At 38.3% G+C, this 11,218-nt stretch overlaps 1 pseudogene; it reads left to right on the top strand.

Annotated features, from left to right (window-relative positions):
* The first annotated feature begins 9,589 nt into the window (after positions 1-9,589).
* LOC136383856 (ATP synthase subunit d, mitochondrial pseudogene) lies at positions 9,590-10,087 on the top strand (annotated as a pseudogene).
* Positions 10,088-11,218: the final 1,131 nt, after the last annotated feature.

The following is an 11,218-nucleotide window of genomic DNA, read 5'->3' as shown; positions in this document are numbered from 1 at the left end:
CAATCTTTCAGTATTGTGACTACTCATAGGCCTGGTACTGGGTCAGAGGTGTATTTGGCCTCTGTGGTTTTAGAAGAAAGGAGTTCAAGCTCCTGATGATCCAGAATATTTGGATTTTTAGCCAAATCATTCCTAGTTGTATTAAACAACAATAACAAAGCAAGGTTGTTTGAAAAAGAACATTTGATACTGAACTGGTAGGGGGAAAATGGCATGATATCTAGGATTTGCTATACAGTGTTTCAGCAAAGGAGGAAAAGGAGTTGATAGATGAAGAAAATGCCAACATCTAGGTAGTGGTTTAATTTGGGTAGCAAGTAGATGGGCATTCATTGTACCATCTCTCTAACTTTTGTGTATGCGTGATTATTTTACATATCATATTATTGCAAAAACAATTGTAAATCAAAAACAGAAACCCAGACAAGTAGTGCCCAGAGTCCTGAATCATTCTTGAAAACTGCCATCTCAATCTGATTCTAGACTCGTGTCCTTAAAGCTGGCTCCCAGCTTTGATTTCATTTGTTTCCTGGTAAGGAAAAAGTGCTTTCAGAGAGTCAGTTGAACCTATGGCCCAGAACATTGAAACATAGCCAGAATTTCGGGGTGGTTCTTGACTTCATATCTCCTTTCTAAATTTCTGGGGACACAGTACCTTCTTAGTAGAGGTAGCTTGCTTTTGCTTGTGGTATACATATTGTTTTTGTTTCCCATACAACTCCTAAAGTTCCATTTGGGGATCCACTGCAGCCTCATTCTCAATACATGATGAAGCTGATTCTATAATTGGATGTGGGAGAAGAGTTTAAAATCAAGACTAAGTCAGTCAAAGCATCCCCTCATCCCAGCCACTGATTGGTTTCTAGATGGTCACATGACATAAAACAGGGCAATCAGAGCTAAGGAGGCTCAGGTCTTATATTTCTGTTTGTGCTATAGGAAAAATGAACATTTCCCCACTGGATTTAATATTCAGTTGATGTGTTCTTGTAGTTGCTTGAAGGCATCATGAATAGCCATGAATTTAATACAGCAGAAGGTAGCCATATAGCCACTGGAAGTGAAAGAAAGGAAGATAGGTTCTAATGATATCATGTGAGCCCTAACCAGCTGCCCTTGAAGATTGTCCCTGTTCTTTAGCTGCATGAGCACAATAAATTACCTGAAGCACTCTGATAAGTAGCTTAATTACTCCCTTTCATAATTAAGCCACACTGTATTATCAGATAGCTTGACGGTATAGCATTATATAAGATTTGCACTCCAAAGGAACATGCATAAACTTAAAGCTTAACTCTAACTTATCAAAATACGTGAATAAGTTTTGCAAATGTGGCTTCGTGGCCATGAAATTCTGTGATTAAGTCAGTCTTGCATGCCTACTGTGTGACTGCGTGATTCCAGGAAAGTCAGGGCAGGTCAACAATGGGAAGTAAATGCAGTCCCTCAATGTTTCCATTTGCTCAACTGACATAAATAGCTCTGTCTGAGATTTTTATAACAAAAACTTTTAAGAGCATTTCAGTAACATAACTGTTAATGGCCCAAGTTCCTCCTGGATACCTGGGGGTCCAAGTGACATACCCAGGGTGGGGTTAGAAGAACAGAGGTAGGGGTGAGGGCTAGGTGGAGGTGCAAAGTGGGGGAAATGGGGGTGGAAAAGGCTTTGCTTATGGTGAAGGGTGCACATTGCAGTGTGCAGATGGTGTTTTATGGAGTTGTACACTTGAAACCTGTATGGTTTTGCAAACCAATATCATCCCAATAAATTCACTTAACAAAAAGAAGAAGAAGAACAGCAACAACAACAGGGGTGGGAATTTACTTAAAGTTTCCCCTGGATCATGAGCTCAGAACAAGGAAGATCCCAAAGCTAGCTTCCAGAAAGAAAGTTGAGGCCAACCCAAACAATCCCACTAAGGCAATAATTTAAGGGGAATGGGTACAAATGAAACAATGAAACAAAAATAAGTGGAAGCCAATGGAGAAATCAGGAGCAACTGGTTGGAACAGAAGATTTAAGAAGATGGAGAATCTCAGAGACTCAGGCTATCACATCTTCAGTCAGCACCTAGGAGAGGGCTGTGAAGGTACCGGGTTATTTCAGACAAACAGTAGAAAAATATGGTAGAATCGTTATTATATTTACTACTTTACTGAAAAAAAATCATTTGTCTAAATGGAAATCAGAGGGCACCAGGAAAAGAAAGAAAACTCATGGATTTCCTATCCTATTATGTATTTTGCTCTTTAAGCTATGAGATGGAAATAGTGAATTAGCAATCAACATCCATTCCAACTCCCCCCTAGTGTGTCTTCCAGTACTGCAGAGACTAGAAAGCTAAACACAACAAAACACAACTATTTCTCTATATTCCCCTGCAGCAAGAGTTCTGGAATCAGGACCCAACAAGTAGATGCAACCACACGAGATCTGAGATCCGGAAGTTAGAAGGGAGGTGAGATCAATCACCCTGCTGTGCCCCCTCTTGCTGCTGGCACACAGGGTTGGGCAGTGGTGAGATTGGGCTTTTCTGCAGCAGAATGCCAGTGTCCAGTCACTAGCTTTGTGAGTCTACTGTGGGGAGCTCTTAGTCCCACAGTTCCATGGCAGCCTCCTGATTTTCCCACTTTCCTGGTCAAATAGCAGCTAAAATTTCAGGCCAGTTCAGCAGTGTTATTCTGGGAGTTACTCCTGTAGGCCCAACATTGTGCTCACAACTCCAATTTCATAAGGACAAAATTCCCTATATTTAAATCTCTTCTTAAAAGAGCTAGGATGGTTTCTGCTTCTTGAAACTGAACCATGAAACATTCTACTTTCTAGAGCATTTCAGACTTGTGATGATAAACAAGCCAAGCCAAAGATTAATCCCATGTACAGGAAGGTGCAATTGGAGCACAAAAGATAGTACTTAAAAGGAGAAAACCCATCGGGGTGTATGCAAATGAGCAAAGCAGCAGAATATATCAATCTCCACAACAGCTGATAGTCTTACTGTCTGTCCTCGGGTAGAAGGCTTTCCATGGGGCAAACTACTATAATGCCAAGACATCTGTTTAGCCAACTTAATGAGGTCACTGCTATTCACTTGTTGTCATTTCCCTACTGTAGGCACTTAGGCCCAATGTGAAACATTAATAAATTGAATAGGTCACCAAATACAGTGGTCTGGTCAAGATGGAGCTATTTATAAAGGTTATGAATCAGATTAAAATCCTCATTTGTCACCGAGCCAGGGAGGCAATACTCCAATACTCTTCCCTTAGCCACAGATCCCTCCATGTTTCAGAGAACAACTATTACATACACACAGATTACAATTATTAGAAAGCATACCAATTAGTGTATGCAGATCACTACCTGTTACTTTCATTAAAAGCACAGTGAGCCTGACCTGTGGTGGCGCAGTGGATAAAGCATCGACCTGGAACACTGAGATCACCGGTTTGAAACTCCGGGCTTGCCTGGTCAAGGCACAGATGGGAGTTGATGCTTCCTGTTCCTCCCCGCTGTTCTATCTCTTTCCTCCCCCCCCTCCCTCCCTCCCTCTCTCTCTCTCTCCTCTCTCTCTAAAAGTGAATAAATAAAATCTTAAAAAAGAAAAAAGCATAGCAAGTAATAATAACCATGAAATGCTGTCCCTGGAAAAGCATAGGCTTGGAAGTAAACGCAGCAGTTGAATTTGGCACCCTACAATGGGCATGGACGGAAGATGATTCAGCTAAAATCTGGTATTTGTGAAGATGGGATTCAAAACCTCTACCATTTTTCAGCAAGGTAAATAGGGGGTAAAGGACTTTTTCTTCCCAAAAGAGTCAAGGTGGGAGCTCCAGCTGTATCCTGTGTATAGCACGCCTCAGGGTCATAGACCCCACCCCACCGCCACCAAAGACCTGGGAGTCCAGTTCCTACTGTGCTGCCTGCGGAATTTACCAGTGACTGACAAATTCCAAATGCAGGATCCACTGTCAAGCTGCAGCTCTCTTTGAGAAACTGAAAATCAGAGACTTCAGAAAAACAGAGGGTTATTTTGATTATTTATTGTGTATGAATAACCTTTTAAATGTATTTTTCACTTGGAGGCAATTGCACAGATATCACCTTATTTGCACTTCCACTGATTGATATGTAACCATTTTAGTTATCTGCATATGTTAATAGTACAAATAATTTTATTTACATCTTTTTTGAAAGGTGAGTATATCCACTTTGCATTCATGAAAATCCTAAGGAAAGAAGTGTTATAAAAGAGAAAACAAACCAAAACTCTCTCCTCGAGCCACCGAAAGCTATTGAGGTACTCTGTCTTCCTATTGCTCAGCTCCTCCAAATGTCTGCCCTTTACTAACGAGTCTGCTTCATTAAAACAGCTCCTTCACATAGCCTTTCTGCAACAAGAGCATGACAAGCAAGCCTAAATCCACATTCTGCAGCTCTGTATGTGTGCTTCCCCTAAACTTATCATTACTGACCAAATTATAAAGATTTAAGCAAGAAATTTTAAATGTAAGCAAGACTTAAAAATAAAGAGCTCCCAAAACAAAAGAAAGGGTACATTTTATCATACAATGCTGTGTGTGATAGTTCCACTGCTATAAAATGAATTCTTGATGTGTATATGTGCAAAATGTATATACACACAGAACCAATATGTTAAGACATGGTCAAATTAGACTATTGAAAATAGTAAAAAGGACTTGTTAATTGTTCTTTTATGAATCTTAACTTTACAAAGCAGGGAGCAACTATAAACATACACTAAACGCTCACAATTCTATTTTGAAATATAAAATAAAAGAGCACAGAGTTGGCGTCAGTGTTTGTCACCTATGTGTACATCAGACCTTGCAAGTGATTCTGCAGTTGTCGTGCAGTGGGGGCCTCCAGGCCTGTTAGATATCTGATTCCTGTGCTCTGTAACATATCTAACTCCCGCACCCAGCAGAGCACAGGGTCATTCTCAGGTCATGGTGGTTAAAGATGGCTGTCAATTCACTGCTTGCGCTAGGTTTCAAGTCTCCTTTATCTCTGTTATATTGATGATTCCTCATGATAGTTTAGAAAATTAACCATACCATCCCTATGCATCTAAATAGTGTATTTTGTAGCACCAAAGTGACTATGTTAAAAGCTCGGTGTGCTGTATTTGAAAGAATCTTTACCCTTTAAAAGCTAAGAATTGGAACAAATATACTTTCACCTGAATAAACAGTTATGGTTCTATGGTGCCTTGAACATTTTTAAAAGGGGGGTTGAAATAAAACAAGCTGAAACTAGCTGATCCTGTCTTTTCTCAGTGCATAAGTATTGTTACTCAGTTACAAATATACAGTGAAGCCTGACCCGTGGTGGTGCAGTGAATAAAGCCTCAACCTGGAACACTGAGGTCACTGGTTCAAAACCCTAGGCTTGCCCAGTCAAGGCACATACAGAAAGCAACTACGAGTTGATGCTTTCTGCTCCTCCCCTGCCTCTTCACTCTCTTTCTCTCCTCTTTCTAAAATAAATAAAATCTTTTTAAAAAGTATGCAGTGAAAAAGAGTAATTGCATAAGAAGCCATTATAATCCTGAAAGTATCCACCTAGTGTTTTTATTTCGATGAATACCTTTTTGGATCCCTATGGCTGTGCAACGTAATGTTTGTCACAACTCCCTATGGCTGAGGAGAAAGACAAGCCTTAATTGTGAATTTGCACATGCTTTATTGCAATCTGATGGCAGGAACACATTTAACAGGACTGTCATTCCATTTAATTACTCTGATTTTGACATGGACCTACCGCAGATAAAATTGATAGCATGAGTTATGAGCACCATAAAAAAAATCACTGCTTTCTCTTCAAGGGGTAAGTATTAAGGTGTTCTTTCATATCCTCTATAGCTATCTGCATTAGGTGAAGGAAAAAATAAAGCATGGTAATAGGATAGCATCTTCAAATTGTTTCCTTCAAAACTGAGTTATGTCTGTTACATGACTATGATGCATGGTCACTTATTTGTTTAGCTTACCTGGGTAAGATCTGTGACATCTAAAGAAAAGTAAACAAATAAGTAAGTAGACTAGTAGACAAAAGTCAAAAAAAGCCTCTGCCAAATTAGCCCGGTGTTTAATTTCTATTATAGTTGTTATTTCTCAGCTTTTCCTCAGCAATATTTGATGGTGCTCATTACGCTTCTGCCTGAGAGAAGTGAAAAAAGCTCAGGAGCTAGACACTGAAGTCAAGATTTGTTCAGTTAGACAGGAGCTACGACAGGGCTACGGTAATAGTCGTTGCCAGAAGTTTAAAACTGACAGTAAGAAGTGAGCAGCACTATTCGAGTGAGAGAGAGCTGGTGTGGCGCCTGGCATCTTGGCACATGTTGCCAAGTGGAAAGATGCCAGATCCTGGCTAGAAGAGCAGAGTGCTGGTTTTCTTTTCCACAAGTTGAAAGAAAAGCTTTAGTGGCACAACATCAATGTTTTATGTAGCCACATTAAACTGTCTGCTACTTGAGTTCATTTTCCACATTCTTGTTTATGACTCACTAATAAAAGAAGCTAGTGTCTTCTTAAAATATCTCTATAAGCCTCTTTCTGCTGTCCATGGGAAAATAAATCTAACTTTCTAAATACATCTATAATTTGATTACCCAAATAGATGATGAATCAGAGCATCTCCTTTTTCATTCTTTTAAACTTGAAACTGTTATTGAAAATAAGCTCATATTTATTTGGCTATTGATCAAAGTAGAAATCTTCAATAAAAACATTCTGTCATGTGGTTTCATCCCAAGATTCCTTTGTCTTTCAATTAATAAATCGTTTTATGCTATACCAATAGGGTAAATATTCAGAGGATTAAATCAATAGACTATAAATTATATGTAAAAGAAAACATCAGGTCACTACCCTGCCACAACAGATTTATTATTAAAGTAGGTAACTCCACAGCAATTCTCTGCATTAGTTTTATAAAGTAAGAGACAGAGAGAGATCAATGATAACTTTGGCTTACTGTTGCTTTTAATGGTTCATTTATAATAGCTACTTATCTCCTATTATTTTAGCTTGCTATAATAATGTCAAGCCAAGAGAAAAAGATAATCACCATTAGAGGAATATATATTTAATTCAAGTCTGACTGACTATTCCTTAATCTGATTCATGTATTTTGTACAGTGGCCAAAAATACTCTAAAATGCACAGTGATTCTTAGGTACACATAAAAACACTCCATTATACAGTCTATATTAGGGTTAGAGTACAAAAAAATCTGGTATTTTTGGCTGTAGTTTCATAAGCATGTTGTCAGATGAACGATCACATTACAAGGCCCACCCATGGCCCACCCATAGCCCACCAGCTCAAACCTGTCTGGGGCTGTCAACATCAAGAATAACAGCTGAATCCCAAATGGACCCTTTGGCCTCACTATGTTTCCTGAAAATTATCTTTGACAATATAAAGCACATTTTTGCTCCAGACGTGCAAATGGACCCCACTCCACTTGTGGATTCTTTGCAGCCACCTTACCATTCTTGAATAAATTGATACAGGCTTCCAAAGCCTGTCTCAAATGAAAGAGAATAAATTCACCTACTTCTTCTGATAAGACTGATAGAGAAGAGTTTTCACCAGCTAACACCCTAGATGTTTTCTTCCAGGGAAACTGGGATTAAATAAATATTAAAGGGGAGGAGGGGAGATTGAATCAGGGAGGGATCCCCACCACTACCATTATTTCTTAGTGATCCAGGAATGATAAATTTTTAAACTCATGTCTTATTAGCAACAAAAGGTGGCTCCGTTACTGCTCGCCCCTGTTGGTTGTCTTATTATTGATCATTCCAGATTCTCCACATTTTTTAACTGCACTATTGGTATTGAAATTGCATATGTAATTTCACTCTGTTTAAAAGTACAGGTTACTAACATCCAGAATATATAGAGAACCCCTAAGACTCAACAATAGAACAAATAGCCCAATTAAAAAATGTGCAAGGACTTGAATAGACATTTCTCCGAAGATGATATACAGATGAGCGATAAGCACATGAAAAGATGTTCCATATCACTAATCATCAGAGAAATGCAAATCAAAATTATAAATACCACCTCACACTCATTAGGATGGTTACTATAAAAAAAACAAAAACAAATAAACAAACAAAACCAAGAGCCTGACCTGTGGTGGTGCAGTGGATAAAGCATCGACCTGAAATGTTGAGGTCACTGGTTCAAAACCCTGGGCTTGCCTGGTCAAGACACATATGGGAGTTGATGCTTCCTAATCCTCCCCCTTCGCTCTCTCTCCCCCCCTCCTCTCCTCTCTAAAAATGAATAAATAAAAAAGACAGGCAGCCTGACCTGTGGTGGCACAGTGGATAAAGTGTCGACTTAGAATACTGAGGTCGCCAGTTCGGAACCCTGGGCTTTCCCAGTCAAGGCACATATAGGAGTTGATGCTTCCTGTTCCTCCCCCCTTCTCTCCATTTCTCTCTCTCTCTTCTCTAAAATGAATAAATAAAAATAATTTTTAAAAGACAAGCAATAACAAATGTTGGCAAGGATGTGGAAAAACGGAAACTTTCATACATTGATGGTGAGAGTATAAATTGGTACAACCAGTTTAGAAAACTGTTTGGCAGCATTTATTAAAGCATAACATATACTTAACCTATGATCCAGCAATTCTACTCACAGGAATACACAGAACAGATATAAAAGCATATTCTCAAAAGAATATTGTCAAAGGACATCAACAAGGATGTTCATAATAGCTTTACTCAAGATAGTCAAATATTAGAAACAACCCAAATGCCATCATAGTAAGATGGATAAATGAAATGTGGTATGTTCATACAATGGAATACTGCACAGTAATTTTTAAAAAGAATAAATTATTATTACTAGGTATAACATGAATGAATCTTAAAGATATTACATTAAGAAAAACAGCTACACAGTAGCTATTATATGATTATATTTATATGAAATACAAATAAGACTAATACAATGGTAAAAGACATTAAGTGGGAAGAGGGTATTGACTGAAAAAGGACATGAGAATTTTTTGGGGGTGCTGAAAAAGTACTCTATCTTGATATAGGTGACAATTATACAGATATATGATCTATCTTAAAAGCATAATAAAAAATTCAGACAGAAAAGTCTATATATGATATGATTTCACTTATATGACATTTTGGGAAAGGTAAAATTATAGGGATAAAGAATTGATCAGTGGTCACCAGGAGCTTGGAGTGGAAGGAGGAGACTGACTGCAAAGGGAAACGAGAGAACTTTTGAGATGATGGAAATGGCCTCCATACTGCGTGACTGCTCTGCTGTTACACAACAGTATTCAGTTATCAAAACTCATCGAACTATATGTTTTTTAAAAGGCTGAATCTTATAATTAAATTATAATTTGATATCTACTTTTAAAATATTCAACAATATGTACACTTAAAATTAGTGTCCTTATGTACTTACTATATTATGTATATGTAATACTTCAATTTAAAAAGTATAAAAACCATTACTTGCTGCTGTGAACTATGGGCTGCCGCAGTCAGTGAAGGATCTCTAGACGGCTGAGTGAAAACTTGCTCTAAAAGCCATTGACTGGGTTGCTTTGGGGAGATCCACCCCAAAACCAGAAGGTCATTGCTAACTCCCTGAAATCCTGGAATGAGACTCTTACCTTCAGGCTGGCCACTCTACCTGAGATTTCACCTGATATCAACTAAGCTTACTCTAAGCCAATATAGTGAAGGCCAGTTTGGTAGATGACTTTGAGAAGAAGTTTAAAGCCCTGAAGGTTCTTGTGTGGAGAATAAGTATAGTGCCCTGGTAGATGCTAAAGAAAAAGAAGATGTGAAAAGTAGTGTTGAGTTTTTGTCTCTCTCAAAGAGCAGGATTGAGCAATATGAGAAAGAACTGGAGAAGGTGAAGAACATAATTCCACTTGATCAGATAACCGTTGAAGATTTGAATGAAATTTTGCCAGAAACTAAATTAAACAAAAAGAACTATCCCTACTGGCCTCACAAACCAATTGAGAACTTATAAACTTGAGTCTGGGGAAAAGCTCTGACCCTCATATTATAAACTCTGGACATTAAATAATAATAATAATAAAATATAAAACTTTTTTTTAAGTAGAGATTAAGGGTTATAAAATATGTGTTTCAATCCAAACTTGACTACTGTTTTGCTAGGTCAAATACTCTAGCTGTTGCAACTGGAGAGAAACATGGAAAGCGTAAGGTCTGGAATGAGGCCTGAGGATTATATAGTCTCTCAACTGGGCCCAGGAAGGAAAAGTGATATGTAATATGTTACATAGCTACACAATGTGGAGCCTGAAACCAAAACCTTGGACATCTGACTCTTAACCCAATACTCTAATACAATTCCAGTTCAAGGGAGATTTAAAAAACTGATTATTTGGCATTGCATAAGCAGCCAATTTTTAACCAGTTCTATAGCACTGGGCCTCTGTTGGTACATAATTACTTTCAATTTTCAAAGGTACTGAGAGAACTACCAGAAGTTTTCAAAGTGCCTTGAGCTATTTAAGCAGCTCTACCTGAATAATCTAAGGGAGCAGAGTTCCTTTGAAAACATAAATTTACCATAAAATATAGATTATGGCAGTGCCCATTAAGGTGGTTCTAATTCAAAATCAAATCCTGCCACAACTTCTACCCTTCCCTGTCCAAGGCCATCTCCAATATCACTTGGTCAGGCTAAGTGCTCAAATTGTTCTATTACTGGCAGAGATATTTTAGGGTAAAATCTAGATTATATGATCTTAAGTAACCTCTCTGAAAAATACAGTTCCTTTGCAGCAAAGTCAACTTTTTAAAGTACACACATGCACAAACACCCAGATCTTAATAAGTTCTATAAGGTAGTGTTGGTGTGCAAAATAGTTCTCAACACTATACTCACAAAACTGTAAACATGAGCAGTTGTATCATACTTCTCTCCAGAATCGAGACTCAGGAAGTGCTAAATCAGCGGCCTCTGGGTCCCCTTTCTGTGTCCTTTTTCTACCTAGATGACCCTTTGACCTCCCATCTTCTTTCACCCCCACTAAGCCCCAAGCACCAACTTTTCTCTGACCTCCTTCCCCTGTCAAAACAGAAAAGACTTTAGTATCAGTTATTTACACTTTTTGATTGACTGATTGGCTTCAGTTTAGTTTCAATGAGCTTTAGAGTCA

The sequence above is a fragment of the Saccopteryx leptura genome, chromosome 12, assembly GCF_036850995.1.
Source record: "Saccopteryx leptura isolate mSacLep1 chromosome 12, mSacLep1_pri_phased_curated, whole genome shotgun sequence".
Lineage (NCBI taxonomy): Eukaryota > Metazoa > Chordata > Mammalia > Chiroptera > Emballonuridae > Saccopteryx > Saccopteryx leptura.
This window is presented reverse-complemented; position numbering and strand designations above follow the sequence as displayed.